The following is a 15,167-nucleotide window of genomic DNA, read 5'->3' as shown; positions in this document are numbered from 1 at the left end:
GTTGAGGGTAGCAAGCAACGCAAACTCTTCATCTTGCAAGCTCAGAGCATCCTCTTTGCTGTTGCCTGGTAGGCTGGTCTCTAAGATGACCTGCCCAGGAACACATTAGCCTTCACGACATTTAAATAGATCCTGCAAGCTGGAACATCCCATGTCCTGCATGCTGGATGGGCTTCAAGAGAAGTCCTTAGCACTGAAGAGAAGAGCTATTTCAGGCAAAACCATGCCTGATCACTATCATAGGGAGAAAGCTGCAATATTTCTTTAAGCTGTTTTAAACTGATCAAATAAGTGCTGGGAGTGCTGGGAGCTTTTCAGAACCCAACTGAGATGCCCCCCGCAAAAAACCCAACAAAACAACACCAGAAGGTGCTTTTCTCGTGACATGTTTTGATTCTGTCACTGTGTGTAATTTTTGTGATCACTTTGTTTTGCCCGACTGCATTGCTCTGGGCATGATGGGGAGGAAAATCCATCTTTCAGTAAATACCCCTCAAGCCACCTGCTGTCACAGCAGATTGCTGCACGTGTCCATTCCCAGAGAACAAACCCATTGCTAGTCTGAGATATCAGGCCATATTGCATACCTGGTGCTGGCCTGATCCACCTCACAGCGCAAACTTTTCAGCAGGTTTTGGATGCAGCCCTTATAGCATTAAACAGCTGTAATACAGTATGTGAACCGCCCATGCAAAGACTTATGATCTGAATTTCCAGGCTGGAGGAAGAAGAACATCCTCCAGCAAATATACTTCTGCAAGGCCTTGCTTTCACCTCTCTCAGACACTCCCAGCAGGAGGAGAGAATTTTGCACTTGCCTGGGAAGAACTCAGACATTGTGTACTAGGTGCTCAGACAGGCACTGACATCTTAACCTTTTTTGCTGTGGGACATGAAACGCGTGTGTGTTTCTGCATGCTCAGCTGCATTAAGAGCTTTTGAAAGCTTTTCATTTGAACTCTGAGTTTTCCCCCCTTCTGGGTCCCTACTGTCGAGCCTTGCTGTGCAAAGACAGAGATTAGAAACATGCTCCTGAGCTTCTCAGTGACTGTATCTGTGTATGAAGCAGCTGGCTTTGTAGGCAAACGTTTGCCCATCTTTATGCCTGTCGCAGCTTATTAATGTGTGGCACGACTGTGATGCATCTGGAAATAGCCCAGCACTAACTGCTTGCTTCCTGGCCTTGTCACCCAATCCTTCTGCCAGGTTGTCTCCACTTCATATCTGCTTTCTTTTGGATGCAATATTTTTTAAAGTGATAGTGCCCTCAAGGATTTTGGCAAAATAGAAGGAAAATGGAAAAATCTTCCTGGCAGAACCTATTCTTCTGACGCAGCAGCAGCTGCTGTGGAGGAGATCCAACAGCAGGGATCCTCTTTGGAGGAATTTACAGGCTGAGGATCAGAGCCTGTGCTTCTCTCCTTGCTTGGTAGCACAAGCTGCCTCCCTGCAGAGAGTGGTGATGGCCAAATCAAGCCTGAAATGTGACATTCACAGCTCTAAATTAGACATATGCAGTTTCACTTTGTCTCCAGAATCCAGGCCAAGCAGGTGACGGTCTTCCAAGGCTTCCCAAGAGGTGGTCTAGGAACCTCCTTGGTGATGTGTCCAGCCAATCCAGGACTCAATGGATTCAACCTGTTTTTAGACACCTGCATTAAGGCAAGCTGAATCCCTCTAAGCACCCACTTTCTCTTGGTTGGTGGTGACGGAAGCCTCCTGGCCAGCTCTGAGGGGAATATTTGCTCTGTAGAACTGCGAAGTTGGGAGACAGAAGTCCAGTCAAGGAGTCAATCTGCTTTCCTCCTACCTTTCATCCTGGTGGGCTCCATCCAAATCTACAGCAGTGGGTTGACCATTTGCAGCTCTTCATAAATTATTAAGCCTTTACTGAATATTTTAATAAGCACAGCCACAACTGAAAAAGAGAAAAGCTTGGCAGATATTTCTCATGCACCTAATGTTTGTATACGTAAGTTTGGAGTGGAGCTCTGGAGAGGGACTGGAATAAGACTGCAGAAGATAACAGCAGTTGCTCGTGCGCTTGTCTGGATTTCATGAGCTGAGGAAGCTCATGGCTGCAAGTGCAGGATGCTCTCGAGGTTTTGCTTGCTTGTTCTGATAAGCCAAAAACCAAGTCTAAGTTTGAAGGAAAGGTCTTTTTCCTTCATCTTCCCATCTCCTTCCCCATTTCACACTGTTAATCACACTGACAGGATGCCCTCCAGGCTGAGACTATTCTGAGAGCAGGGTGAGAGGAGGGTGCTGAGAGGGAACAGCAGGCTATGCATTTTCCTTCACTAGCGTGATTTGGCCATGATTAATGCACGTGGAAAATAATCAGAACATTCAGCCTAATTCTACAGAATTATTAAAGGGATGATAGGAAGGGGAGAGGAGAGATTTTGCTGGTTTTATTCCATTTATAGAAAGGAGGTCAGGTGTTGTGTGAACATGGTCAAGTGATATCAGGCACCTCAAAATTAAGGTAGGGAGCAAAATCTGTCTTTTTTTTTTTTTCCTGGAAAAGGCAGGGCAGTGTTAGTCTGAGCTTTGGAGATCTCTTATTACTTCCCTAAACAGGATCAAAAGAAGCTTATTCATCACTAAACCCACATAGTTTGTTCTAAAAGGAAAAGGAATTGTAAATGAGGAATCTTTGGAAAAATAAGATTAATATACCTTACCTTGAACTATTGATCACCTCTCAGTCCTTCACCCCTCCTTTCCACATCCTGTTCAGCCATTAATGCTGATGGGGACGGGTGCAGCAAATTGTTGCTGGTTCCTGGGGAAAACGCACCGTGCAGGAGCTGGGTCAGGCAGATGGTTGGGAGCTGAGCGCATTGCAGCAACGTTGTGCCCATCTTCCTTACACCCATCACCAAAGCTATTTTGTTTAAACCTAGGTCAGATATAGCTACTTATAGTGTGTCCACATGTTTGGCAAGAGCATCTTGCTGACCATTCCTGATGCTGGCAAGTTCACCACTTACGGGCATGATCTTTCTTTATCCCATTAGGAAGGAAAATGTTATATTGTTTTATAAGCTGGAGGTTTTGTAAATCTTTCTTCCCCTCATGTCTTTCAAACTAAATAATAAGACATTGGTTTACTGGAGAGATTGTACTATTTCTCCAGATTTTATAAAGCACTAAATAAAACAGAAAAATGACTGATATGAAAAATATTAGAAAAGCCTATTTTGCGATTATAATTGCATTCCTTTCTGATACAGGAAAGTATGTCAGTTACTTCATTTAATTGTGCTTTTTTATGACTTTGAATTTGCATTTTTATTTATTTTCCATTTTCTTGTAATTCCCATTTACCAACACAAAATTAACACTTCTCGTCCCTGCTGAGCCTACTGCTGTTGATTTTTCCTTTACTTTTCTAATTTTGCTAGGGTTTTTTGCCCAGTAGGTTTCTACAGGTGTCCATGCCTGATCAGAGCAATTATTGCCCATAAATGCTTAATTCCAGAGTCCACAGATATCATTTAAGACAGAATCAGGTATCTTTTGATCTCTGAATCAAACTGTAAAGAGTAATTGGATGCCACGACATTTACCAGTCAGGCTCTTGGATATCGCCCTATCACAGCTGAGTGCAAGGCTGAAGATGCCTCCTGCTTTGCTGGAGAGCTGGTGCTGTGCGTGGGTGTCCTGCTGCCTTTTGGGGCCATTGGAAGCAGTGGGTGCGTGAGACTGCAGTGCATGGCAAAGCCTTGGGAGTGGGATGTCGAGGGAATACCCACCACGACCTTCCTGCTTGCTGTGGCGCTGGCAGTGCCTCCTGGGGGAGTTCGAGCATGTAGCTGGGAATTGGAGGTGGCACTGACATTGCTGCCTGAGGATGTGGCAGCCCCGGGTGGCTGGGGCATAATGCAAACCCTGCTGGGGTTGGGTTTCTGGGGGCAGCCTGACCATGTGAGACCATTTGTCACATCATGGTTGGATTTCTTTCAGATGCTCTGCAATGATGCCTTCTGGGTAGAGGGTGGAAATTTGCCTTTGCTATTGACCCATCCTTGCCAGCCAGGGTGCCCAGGCTTAGCTGGAAGGGCACACAGAAAGTGGCAACCTCTGCGAGGGAGATGGGTGCTCTGCCCCAGCAAGTGGGGAGCAGAGGGGATGGGGGTTGCACACAGCCAGGACCCAGGTGTGCAGCTCTGTGGTGCTGACCCGAGGAGCAGCTCCTCTCCGAGCTGCTGTCCCTCGGCTTGTTCCCTCATTGCAGGAAGGTAAGGACAAGGTGGTAGCTGTGTTTTCTCTCTGCTTAGCAGCAGGAACTGGCCTGGGGCTCTCCTGTTTCATTCCCATAGGCCTGTTCCCGTTTCAGGGGATGAGTTTCAGGGCTCAGCTCTGTAAAGGCAATGCTCTGCAGCTTAAGCACACTGTACTGGGGAGACCCTGCCCCTTGGTGAGGGTGACTGCACAAAGATGGGCCAAAAGTACCCATAGTGGGTGGATGGAGGAAAGTGGGGAGAAGGAGGGAGTGAGAAAGAGAGAGTAAGAGAGGGACCTACACCGCTCATGCCCCACAGGATGATGCTCTCTTCACTTTTACCTGTGTAACTCAGATGAGAGATCCCTGTGTGCTGCGGCAGCGGGGGGTTCACTCAGCACCTTGGGTGGGCATTGCAATCTCCATGCTGGGTGGGGAGCAGCTCGAGTCCTGCCTCAGTGACTGTAATGGCAGATGCAGGACTTCCCTATGTGCTGTATGAAATAGAGGCAGTTCCCAGCCATGCTAAAACCTCAGTGCTGGCAGCCCGTGTCCTGCAGAAAGGTTGAAAGAGCTGCAAGGCCACCAGGAGCTTTGGAGAGGTACTGAGGCAGGAATCGTATTCCATTGACAGGTTAGAAATTAGTTGAATATTTTTTTTTCCTGTCAGATCAGCTTCAAGACTATGCTGTAGGTATTGGAACTGAAATGGAGATTATAGCTAATCATTTTAAGCTTTAGGATGTAAGAACTAAACCTATGCTGGCCAGACCTGAATAGTCTGATCTAAGCGGGCAGGTCAATCCCATGGGATCTGCCATGTGATGAGACTTCCTTAGGAGGTCAAAAATGCTCAACAGCTTGGGAAAGAGGAGAGAGACATTTTCAGGGACTCTGCCTTGGAGTTATTTTGCCCAGACTGAGAGTGGTGAGCTACCAGGTGGCCCAAATGAAGTAGCTCAGTGCTTCTTGCTGGAGAAGTGTCCAGCCAGTGGTGAGAGCATTCACATGATCCCTGCAAAGAGACCGCACAGAGAGAGAGATGTGGACTCCTGCTGCAGACTTAGGGCCTTCACACAGAGAACAAGCACGGGGGTTGTTAGTGCTGCTGTTTTCCAAATGGGTGAATGTCAACTGTCCCTGCAGGGCATGTTAGTCTGGTACTTGCCCAAAGTATTTGAAGGGAGATTTGTTTTTTATTGGTGCAACCTGCCCTTGCAGAATAAACCTGTAGACTTTTTTTTTTTTTCTTCTCTTTAATGATAAGCACAAGAGCCTGTGGTGGTCACAAGATCATCTCAGCAACATCCTGACTCAAGCAGCTTGTTGCGTTGTTTGTAAAAGTCCAATTTTCTTTTTGAGGAAAATCAATACAGCTCATTACTTAGCTGAGAAAAGATCTCTGTGTCAAGCAGCTACTCATTCCACTAGAAGGCAGCCCCGAAGCAGACTCAGCCACTTTTTGTAAGCGGGACAACAGGCTGATAGTCTTTGTCTTAAATTATCCCTTCTGAATTAAAACCACCCCACTGAGAAGACTGCTCAGCTTCCTGCAGACCACTAAAGAGCTGCTCAACAAGTGAACAACACCAGCCTTGGGCAAAATATGCACCAGAAAAAAAAACCCCAAAGAAACACCACAACACAAAAGACACTATTTTTTACATTACAGGAGTAATGACTGTAAGTTCTCATGCTGCTTCTACATTATATCTTTTCTTCTGGGCTCTGGCTACATCATTAAGCTTTTTGGTTTCAGTCCTAGGATGTGACATTTAGTACTATGAATCTGACTGATAGCCAAATATTCTTTGTCTAGCCTGTTCTGAGTGGTAAGATGAAGCTCAGGTGCTTGGTGCAGATTTATGATGAGTTTAAGACCTTTCTGTTAATGCGCAAGAGGTCTTAAAGCAGCTTTGGAGTCTGAGAGGGGTTGAGGGTTGAGGTTTTTGGGTGGGCAGTACCTTTGCCTACTGTGTGTGTGTGTATGGCCTTGGGGACAGCAGTATTGGTCACTGTATTTGTGCAGGACCTGGCCTGGGGGCATTCTCATCTACCTTCCCCAGTAAATACATACTTTGATTACTCATACAAGCATACAGCTAGTCAAAATTGCTCCTTGCTACAGCCCAGCTTCAGGATCAAGTACTCCAATCCCTTGTCAGAAGTTGCTAGTTTAGAAAGTTGGAGGAGAAATTGCTCCTGTATGAAATGGAGAATGGGGGGAAAAAAATGCATGTTACGGCTTCTGGTGAATAGGATCTGGGAGTAAATAGTCATCTTTTTCATTTTTTGGTTTGAGACCTGAACAAGGCTAGTGGAAAATCTAGCAGAGACATTTCACTGCAGTAAGTTAAGTGACAAGGTCAGTGAGATAAGAGGGCCAGTGCACAGAGAATTACTGAGAAGGTTATCTAAGGGTTAGGGTACATGCTCAGCTAACCAGGAAGAGATTAGCTAGAGAAGAGGTTCTTCTATAAAGAAGGATGCAAAGCCAGTAAATTCTGTTAAACAAATTTTCTGTCTTGACTGTTCACAGGCTGCTCCGAAACCAGAGTGAATAACAAAAGGAATAGTGAGGTGTATTTTAAGAGAGCCATTGGCCAAGAAAGCCATCTTCTCTTTCCACACCACTGCTCCAGCCCTTTGTGGTGGTCACTATCGAAAGCAGGTTTTGGAAGCATGGAGTGCTGATGAGCTTGGTCCTCCTCTCCCCATCTCTTCTCCATCAGGCGGTAAGGGGCTGCTTCCCCCCTCACACCCCGGGGTGAGCAAGGTGCTCAGGGCTGGGGGGATGTGTCCTGGCAGCAAGGAGCGGGGCAACACTTATGACAGCATTTTGCAGTGTGCTGGCCTCGAGACCAGCTCCTGTCTACACACAGGAAAACCACAGATGAAAGACATTTACATCCTTGTCACCACATGCTGTCCCTAAAACCTCTTTTGTTTTGAAGTCCATCACTGGTCTGTTTCCAGTTTTTCTGTGTACTGAGACCTTGATCTCATGAGCTCTCTTTAAGAACTTACTCCAGATTGTAGATAATTTCGGGTTGTGGAGACTGTGAAGAGACATTGCTTCTATTACCAGACTCCTCTGGTGTTTGATGACAGCTATGATTGTGGTGCATATAACATTATTATTTGACTGCAATTACAATAGCATGGGTGGTGTTATGCCTGACTAGCTGATTAATCATCTGGAGCAATGAGTAAATCTCCCCTTCTTTTATGATAATTAATTAATATGTAGAGCTGGATCGCAGTTGGCTGAGTGAGTGTGGAAGTGATCAAGGCAAACAGAGAGGGGTATGGCAGCTTTAGGCTGCAGGAAGGGTCAATAAGTAGAGCTCTTGGGGCAATCATTCCCTCCCTGATATGAGCTCTGGCTTGAGCCAGCTCTGGTCCACCTCAGGGAGCTGCATTTCAGTGGTAGGTGGACAAACTGCTAAAGACAAGTTGGTCCGGTCAGAGTAATAAGGAGATGTTTTGGTGCGCAGGGATGCTCAGTAATGCCTTGTCCTTGCTTTGCTTCAGTTCCCTGCTAGGTGCTGCCTCTGGCTTTCTCCCATCACAACAAACGTATGGCTCATTTTTTGGGGGCCAGACAACAGAAGTAGGAAGCAGTGGAGACTGGGTGGATTTATTGGGATTTGGTGTGTTTTCTTGGAGGATTTTTGCATGGGATGGGCCGCCTTGTGTATGTATATGCCCTTAGTATAGCAGTCATGCTTGTTTCTAGTTTACCTCTTGTTTTTCTGTTTGACCTTGGTCCAGAGCCTCTGTTTACCTTTCTGTCTTTTCCTTTCAACACTGTAAACTTGAGCAGTACGTCTCTTCCTGTGTGTGCGCGCATTACTTACACCAGTCATAACTGAAACCCATGCTGTGCTGTTTAAAAGGTCTGGTTTGAGGATGGAGCCGTTTAAGAATGTGGGATGGAAAGCTCTTTCCTCCTTGCAGTGGTTAACCAGAGAGCCCTGTGCCAGTATGTCTGTAGCTACCCAGGAGTGAAGGGAGGAGAGAAATTCATTAGTACAATTGGATTAAATACCTGCTGTGCTGGGGACCTGCCATGATGGCTTAGTGCCACTGTTGTCTCCAAGCAGGTGGAGTGGCTTTCTGGTTCTCCCTGCAATCTGGGTCACATACATTCAGGAAACAGCAGTACAGATTGTCTGAAAGTAACTTGTGGTTTTGCTTGTGGGAATTTACAATTCAAATCAAGAGAAGTTGCAGCCTCTCTCTCCCTCATATGGTGATTTTCTTTACTCTCCTGATACAGCAAAGATCAAGATGAAATATTAAATGTCCTCCACAATGTAATTATATCTGGCTGGTTGCAATCAATTCCCTCTGCCTCATGTAGTTTGCTATTGCTTCTCCCTTTCCTTCCCTTCCTGTAAAAGACACAGGGCTGATTCTCATCTCCCCTGTGGGCTGGAAAGGAGACACTGCCAGCTCCCACATGGACCCACCAGCTTAACAGGAACAACTTATGGAAATGAATTCTCATCAAAAGCCCCAAGCAGTGCAAAGTTTGTTGCAAAGACACTGGACTCTAGTTTTCATAAAGCCCAAAACGATGCTTTATCTATTAGGCTGCAATTAAACAATGGTTTCCAAAGCTCGATCTATTCCAGGCAATTTCCTCTTTAAGAATATGATGTATTTAAAAATAGCCTTTTCTCTTTTCCTGAGCATCGTTTTGGAAAGGCTTTATGAGGCAGAAAGCTTCATGTGAACTTCTCCCTCCCACAGTGAAGAGATCAGGGTTATTAATATACTCATCAGCTTTTTCATTCTCTGCCTCTAAAGATGTCAAGCAATATCCAAGACAAATCCCTACTATCAGGTGCACAGACTGGTATTACCATTAGCAGGTCTCTGGGAAATCAAGGCCACTATTTAAGACACAGAGATCAAGCATTAGAGCCTGCCACTCTTGTTCAAGGGAGCAGAGAGACAGCCACAGAACTGGCCCTGGTCTTGCTGGTATGGCCGGGGACAAGCACGCAGTCCCAGGAGCCACCCTTGCACCTGCACAGCTGTTAGTGGGCAGGAGAAATCTTGAGCATAGGTAGGACCGATCAACAGCTTACATCCAGACACACGCTTCTATGTTTTGCTGCATCAGGTCCTCATTGCTGTTGAGTAGTGGATTCACAGAAAAATCCAGAGGCCATTTTTTGAAAGACTCTTCTCAGTGCTTCTTGAGTGACAATGTGATCTGGGGGTTAATCCTAAGAGACCTGTTTTTTTGCCTTCACCACCAACCCACAATATTTAAGCTTCATTTTGCAGCACTTTATTTATAAGGACCTCATTGCCTAAGTGCTATTCAGAGTTCATTTAATATATATGGACAGTCAGGCACCCAGTCTTGGGAAACTCCCCAAGAAATTTCCCAGGCTATTGTAAACGTGACAAAAGGCGAAGTGTAGAACCCATCTGCCTTCTCTCATCTGGAAACTCTTCTTCTTTGGGTTTCAGAGCTTTGAACTTTCTTTTGGTGTAGGATACTGGACTTTTCTTCCCAAGCAACAATACAATCAGTGCCTCCTTTTACAACCAACAGCTCATCATCAAGAGAGAGATCAGACTTTGATTTCCACCTCTGCCCAAGGAGAGCTGAGCTACCAAATTGCAGTTTGCACAGATTAAAGGTGATGAAGGCAAGAAAACTGAATGGAAACACAACCCTGCAGCTTAGTGAACACTGCAGGACAAAGAAGAGAGGACAGATGCTGATGCCTCTACAATGGGTGTTAAACCACTTGATAAAAGCAGTGAAGGAGCAGCTCTGGACCTCTTCTGCCTGAGACACAGTTTAACCCTGCAGGACACAGCTGCGTTCCCATCTGTGCCAATGTAACTCTGGTTACGTTAAGCTTAGCATTTCGTCACCATGGTCTGAACCCAAAATCATTCCTCTGAACGCAAGATCATTCCTCTGTGAGCGGAGAGTGTTTGCATCCCATCAGGCAGGAGCGGGAGAAATCCCAGAGCACAGCAGGAGTGAGGCACCAAACAGCTCCCCAGCCCACGGCTCTCTCCTTCAGTGCCTCTGTCCAGGAGACCTTCTGCCGTTCTGTGATATGGGTGTATTAAGACTACAACACATTTCTTCAAAAATTGAACAGACCTTTCACTATGCTTTAGTCTTTGCTTTATCTGTTGGAGCCTTGCAGGTTGCTATGTTTACAGCTGCTCCTACTGCTAATGTGGCTTTGTTTATGATACAAAAGAAAACATGTCATTTTTTATTTTTTGATTGCTAGAATTGCTTCTCCTGTTTTACATTTTTTCCACATCAATCTAGAAGACCGGAGATAACTCAGATGAAAAGGAGTCAATTATGTGGTGCCTGGGATACTAGAAGTCTGGACTTTATGACCCAGTAAGTTTCTCTCTGCACCACGCTCCAAATTTTTTGGATTTTTTTTTCTTTTTAAATATCAACAAATAAAATAATATATCCTGGATACTCTGCAGTCGACAGCACTCATTTTATTGGCAGTAACTGACTTGGAAGCTACTATATCTCTGTGACTTCTCATTTTTTTGTATATATATTCTTTTTCCATCAGCTAGGGATATTTTTTTTTTTTGCTTTTCATCAGAAATTGAAAGCTTGCTGACACTAGATTTTTGGACAACTTCTGAAATCAATCCAAGCTAGGAATTTTCCATTGTTTTCCATTTGCATGATGGTATTTTCCAAAGCTTTCCTTCACACTTCATCTTTGATTGGCGTGCTACCACTGATACAGACAGGAGAAGAATTGGGTCAGCGCTGAGTCCTTGGGAACTCTCTGCCAGTGGCTGCTAGGAATGTCAAACTAGTAATGAAATAGATTAAATTTACCAATGATGTATTGCTGCTGTCTTTAGGGAGGTCTACACCTTGGACAAATACCTCCTGTTAGTGTGACTGCAATGCTCAAGTCTTCCCTTCTGAACAGCTTTCTGTCTAAAATGGCAAGCAGCCAAGCAATAATGGCTGTGCTTCAGCGACTTTCAAATTTTTATTAGGTAGGTTTTTTTAAACAAAAGATGAGCAGAAGCTTATAAATTTCAGTATTAGAATATATTGAGAAACAGAAGGTTTGAAGTAAATTCACCATCCTTTTTGATCGAGTCTTAGTACATTGGAAGTGGGGACCTTTTAGGGGCAAGAATGTGCCTCATTGGTAAGTACTGGAAAACTGTTCTTCTCTTGAAGTTTTGTTTCCAGACACTGAAACCCCTTGAAATATCCTATATATCATGCAGTATAAGACTATATATTGTATCATTTCAGTACCAGACAAGATTATACACAATCTTCACTCTCTTATATTTGGTAGAGGATTTTTTTATTCCTTGTTCTTTATAATTTTTAACCTGGCAGAGGGCTCATTTTGGATTTCCCTGCCTGTGTTGAATTGCCCGTGTATCTCTGCCCCAGCCTGGCATTGCTGGCAGGGTTGGGACCCAGTCCTGGACCTGAAGGAAGCATCTCGTGTTCTTTCTAGGGGCTGCACCCTTTGGCGGTTGCCCGTCCTAGGGGACACTTTTGGAGTACTAGCTGAGGGAGAGCTGGTCTGCAGGTGTGAGCCTGCAGGCTCCAGGGCTGTTACCCAGCAGACTTCACCAGAAGGAAAAAAAACTTAAGGAAAAAAAAAATATTGCAAACACAGGACACAACAGGACGAGTAGGCTTAAGTACCTTAAATGTAAGGGAACTGAAAGTCCTCTTACTGCACCACAATATTTTAAGCAGAGTCATTATAATTAATCTTCTTTTAATACATAATAATAGTCAAAGAAGACACAATACAACCCATACTTCTCTTGCTGACATGTATCCAGGAGACAGAGTGGATTTAAAGTAAGATGATCTTTGTAATCTGGTAAAAATAAAATCCTGAAAGCAGGAATTAATCAATGTGGAGAGTGGCAGGTAAAAGTAGTACAAATACCTGCTCTAAAAGCATTGGATACAGTAATTCCCACAGGCACCAGGAAGCTGCCAGCTAATCAGACAGCGATGCACCATATGCTTCACTGTCTAGTACAAGAAAAAAAAAAAAGGAGCAAGAAAGAGAGAAAATCTCTAAGCATACCATTCAGCAAGTGACAAATGTACTTGCTGGGGCTCTCTGGAAAAGGGGAAAGCCATGGCCAAGGCTGTGACTCATTCCCGAATGAGCAGGGCTAAATGGCATCGAGGAAGCTGCTGGCTGGGTTTCACGATGCGACTGGCCACGTGGCTGTGACATCCACCCCGAGCCAGCCTGGCGCTGCTGGAGAGCTGCTCAGCAGCGCGAGCATGTCGAGCAGGTTTTGAAGAGCCAGCCTGTTCTCCTGTGTGCATCTTCGAGGCAGCTCTCTCCCACTGTCAGCAAGTACAGCAAGTACGGTAGAGTGTTTGCAGAGGACTCTGCCGGCCAGGTTCCTTGGCAGGCAGGAGACCAGGCTTAGCACGGTCCTGCCAGGTGTTGAGCGGGTCCCAGAGAGGCCAGGTGTCCTCTGGGAGGGCTGGAGGAGCTCCGTGTCCAGCAGACTTGGCTGTAACCAAAGGAGCAGAAAATGGTAATAGCTCGTACTTCAGCGAAAGATAACCCAGCAGGTGTTAAGCAGGCTTCTGGGGGAAGCCATGGGCAATCCACAAGGGTCACTGGTCCTGCAGGAACCAGGAACTCCTGCACGTACCTTTGATCACCACTTTTCATCCCCCCCGCCCCCCCCCCCAGTATATTGTAGAGATTATATTATACTCCTATGTAGAGACTGTATTGTATAGATCATCATAGATTATACTTTATTCCAGCTGTATTATAAATTCTGTTTTCTACAGATGTAGGTACAGATCAAGAAGTGCACGGAAGTACTGAAGTACAATCCCTGTCTCACCAGTTTTACGGACTGAGAGTACTGTAAAATGGGGTAAGATCATCTCCTTGCTGGCTACTGCTCACTAAGCTTCTTTTCTCTTCGATCCGGCCTTTAAGATCCTGCCATTAATCTGTGCAAGCACTGGCACCTGTAGGACCCTCTCTATGCTGATTCAGCTCACTAATCTGGCAGAAAAATTAGCACAGCAGAAAAAAGTGGTTTGTTTTATGCTGAGTTAATGAATTGAATTCACCCCTGACTTTATTTGCATAGGTGAGCTGGAAATCTCCCTCCACAATGGGGTGGGGCTAATTCTCATCTCCAATTTTAGCTCATCTCCTGCATCATTCTCTTCTAGATTTCCTTTTGATGCAGGTGGGTAACCTGCAAAATGGATCTCATGCCTTTTGCCTCCTCTGCCTGGAAACATTTTTTTGTCACTGCAGGTAGAGCCAGGACTGAACATTTCCTCCCCAGTACCACGTGGCTCTGGACTTCAGGGATGCAAGCTGCTTGGAAAGTGGGAGAAATGCACAGCACAGTAAGTGTTGGGAAGGGCAAAACAGTGGTTAAATAAAGAAATTTTTTTTTTTTTTGGTGCATCTGATAGCAAGGGACTGACTGTCTGTCAGGCTGGGCACCAGTGGGTTATTTGTTTTTCCTTAGATTTGTATCTCCCAGAGCTGGTTTGTTAACTTTTTCTTTAAGCAGTTATTTGTAAATGCACAGTGTTTTAAATACACCTCCTGCATGAGTGCTGGTACGGTCTAGTGGTGCAGGGAAAAGCCTTCCCTGTAGGGCAGATCCTCTGCTCCATCCTCCGGGCTGCCCCAGCCTTGTTGCAGGGCTTAGCCCCTGCGGAGGGGTCAGGGCTTGGTGTGCTCAGCAGGACCTAAGCAGGGAAATGGCTCTGTCAGTGCACAGCTACTGCTGCTTCTCTCAGCAGTGTCTTGAGAGCATGGCAAAAGGGACTGGGGCTTGGTGCTAGAAGGATGCCTGACTTCTGAGCAAATGCTTCTGACAGTGATCACTTTCTCTTTGTTCAGCCCTCAGCTGTTACTCTTCTCTGCTACCAAACCTTTTTCTTCCTTCTGCCTGAAGCCCCTCTGAAAAACCTCCCAGAATTATATGCCCCTTCCCCCATATTCAGCCTCCATCTCTCTGCAGATGCCTGGAGTAAACTGCTTCTCTTGGACTGCAGCCCATGAACCCACCTACAATCTGATTCAAGTGCAATCATTAAAGGCTAATGAAGCTCCATTGTCTTGAATTATATCTATATTGCACGATGTAGTGGAGAGCTATCAAACTAACTGTGAATGAATTTAGTCAGCACAGTAAGCAGTTTATCCAAGCTACCATGGGGCTACTAAAGGGCTAATTTTCCCCCTCTAGAAGAAAATCAGCAGAGACAAATCTTAATCTGGTGTGTGCAATTAAGATGTTCATCCAAAACTCAAGCTGAGCTACACTTTCCGGAAGAAACAAAAAAATACATCCTGACTAAATCCATAGAGTAGGGAAAAAGAGAAAAGGGTGAAGTGAAGGCTCTTGGTTTATAATTTCAATTTTATTAATCCCTGTGCTAAAAGGTTCCTTTGCATCTGTGTTCAATCAGCAGGTGCTGTGGGCACACAGATGTAATAGAGCCGTTGGCAGTGAATGTGTGCAGTCTGATATTGGAAATAGGAATCTTGCTTTTAGGGGAGGGGACACCTGAAGCAGCTTTACCCAAAGAAAGATGTATGTGTGAGAAGCGCTGAGCTGGACAGGAGTCAGTGCATGACCAGATTGTGGGAAGAGCTGTATGTGATCATGGCTGCAAAAGCAAGCAACTCCCGTTCAAGAGTCTGAGAGGTACCTGGGGTGAAGGATAATCGAGTGGTCAGGCATTCCCTGCAGTGAAGGCTCTGAGCCCTTCCTATCCCATTTTATTAGTATTCCCCATGGTTCCTCCATCTGTCATAGCCTGCATTATACATGGAGGGTTGAAATCACTTTCATAATTTCCCCTCCCAGTCTAAGTGAGAACTGTTTGTGCTTTTTTTGATTAAAGCAT

At 45.2% G+C, this 15,167-nt stretch overlaps 1 long non-coding RNA gene across 10 annotated transcripts in view; it reads left to right on the top strand.

The window, feature by feature from the left end:
- Positions 1-15,167, top strand: part of LOC129208951 (uncharacterized) — a 46,100-nt gene that overhangs the window by 12,582 nt on the left and 18,351 nt on the right. For 8 of the 10 annotated variants that reach the window (XR_008577926.1, XR_008577925.1, XR_008577922.1 and 5 more), the window contains exons 4-6: positions 6,771-6,966; positions 13,071-13,159; positions 13,555-13,649. This is a non-coding gene — a long non-coding RNA (uncharacterized LOC129208951). Of the gene's footprint in view, positions 1-6,770; positions 6,967-9,669; positions 11,264-13,070; positions 13,160-13,554; positions 13,650-15,167 lie in introns of those variants that run through there. The other 2 variants (XR_008577923.1, XR_008577924.1) reach the window with 2 other exon arrangements.

The sequence above is a fragment of the Grus americana genome, chromosome 7, assembly GCF_028858705.1.
Source record: "Grus americana isolate bGruAme1 chromosome 7, bGruAme1.mat, whole genome shotgun sequence".
NCBI classification, from domain to species: Eukaryota; Metazoa; Chordata; class Aves; order Gruiformes; family Gruidae; genus Grus; species Grus americana.
The sequence above is the reverse complement of the archived record's forward strand: the minus strand, read 5'-3'. Positions and strand labels throughout refer to the sequence as shown.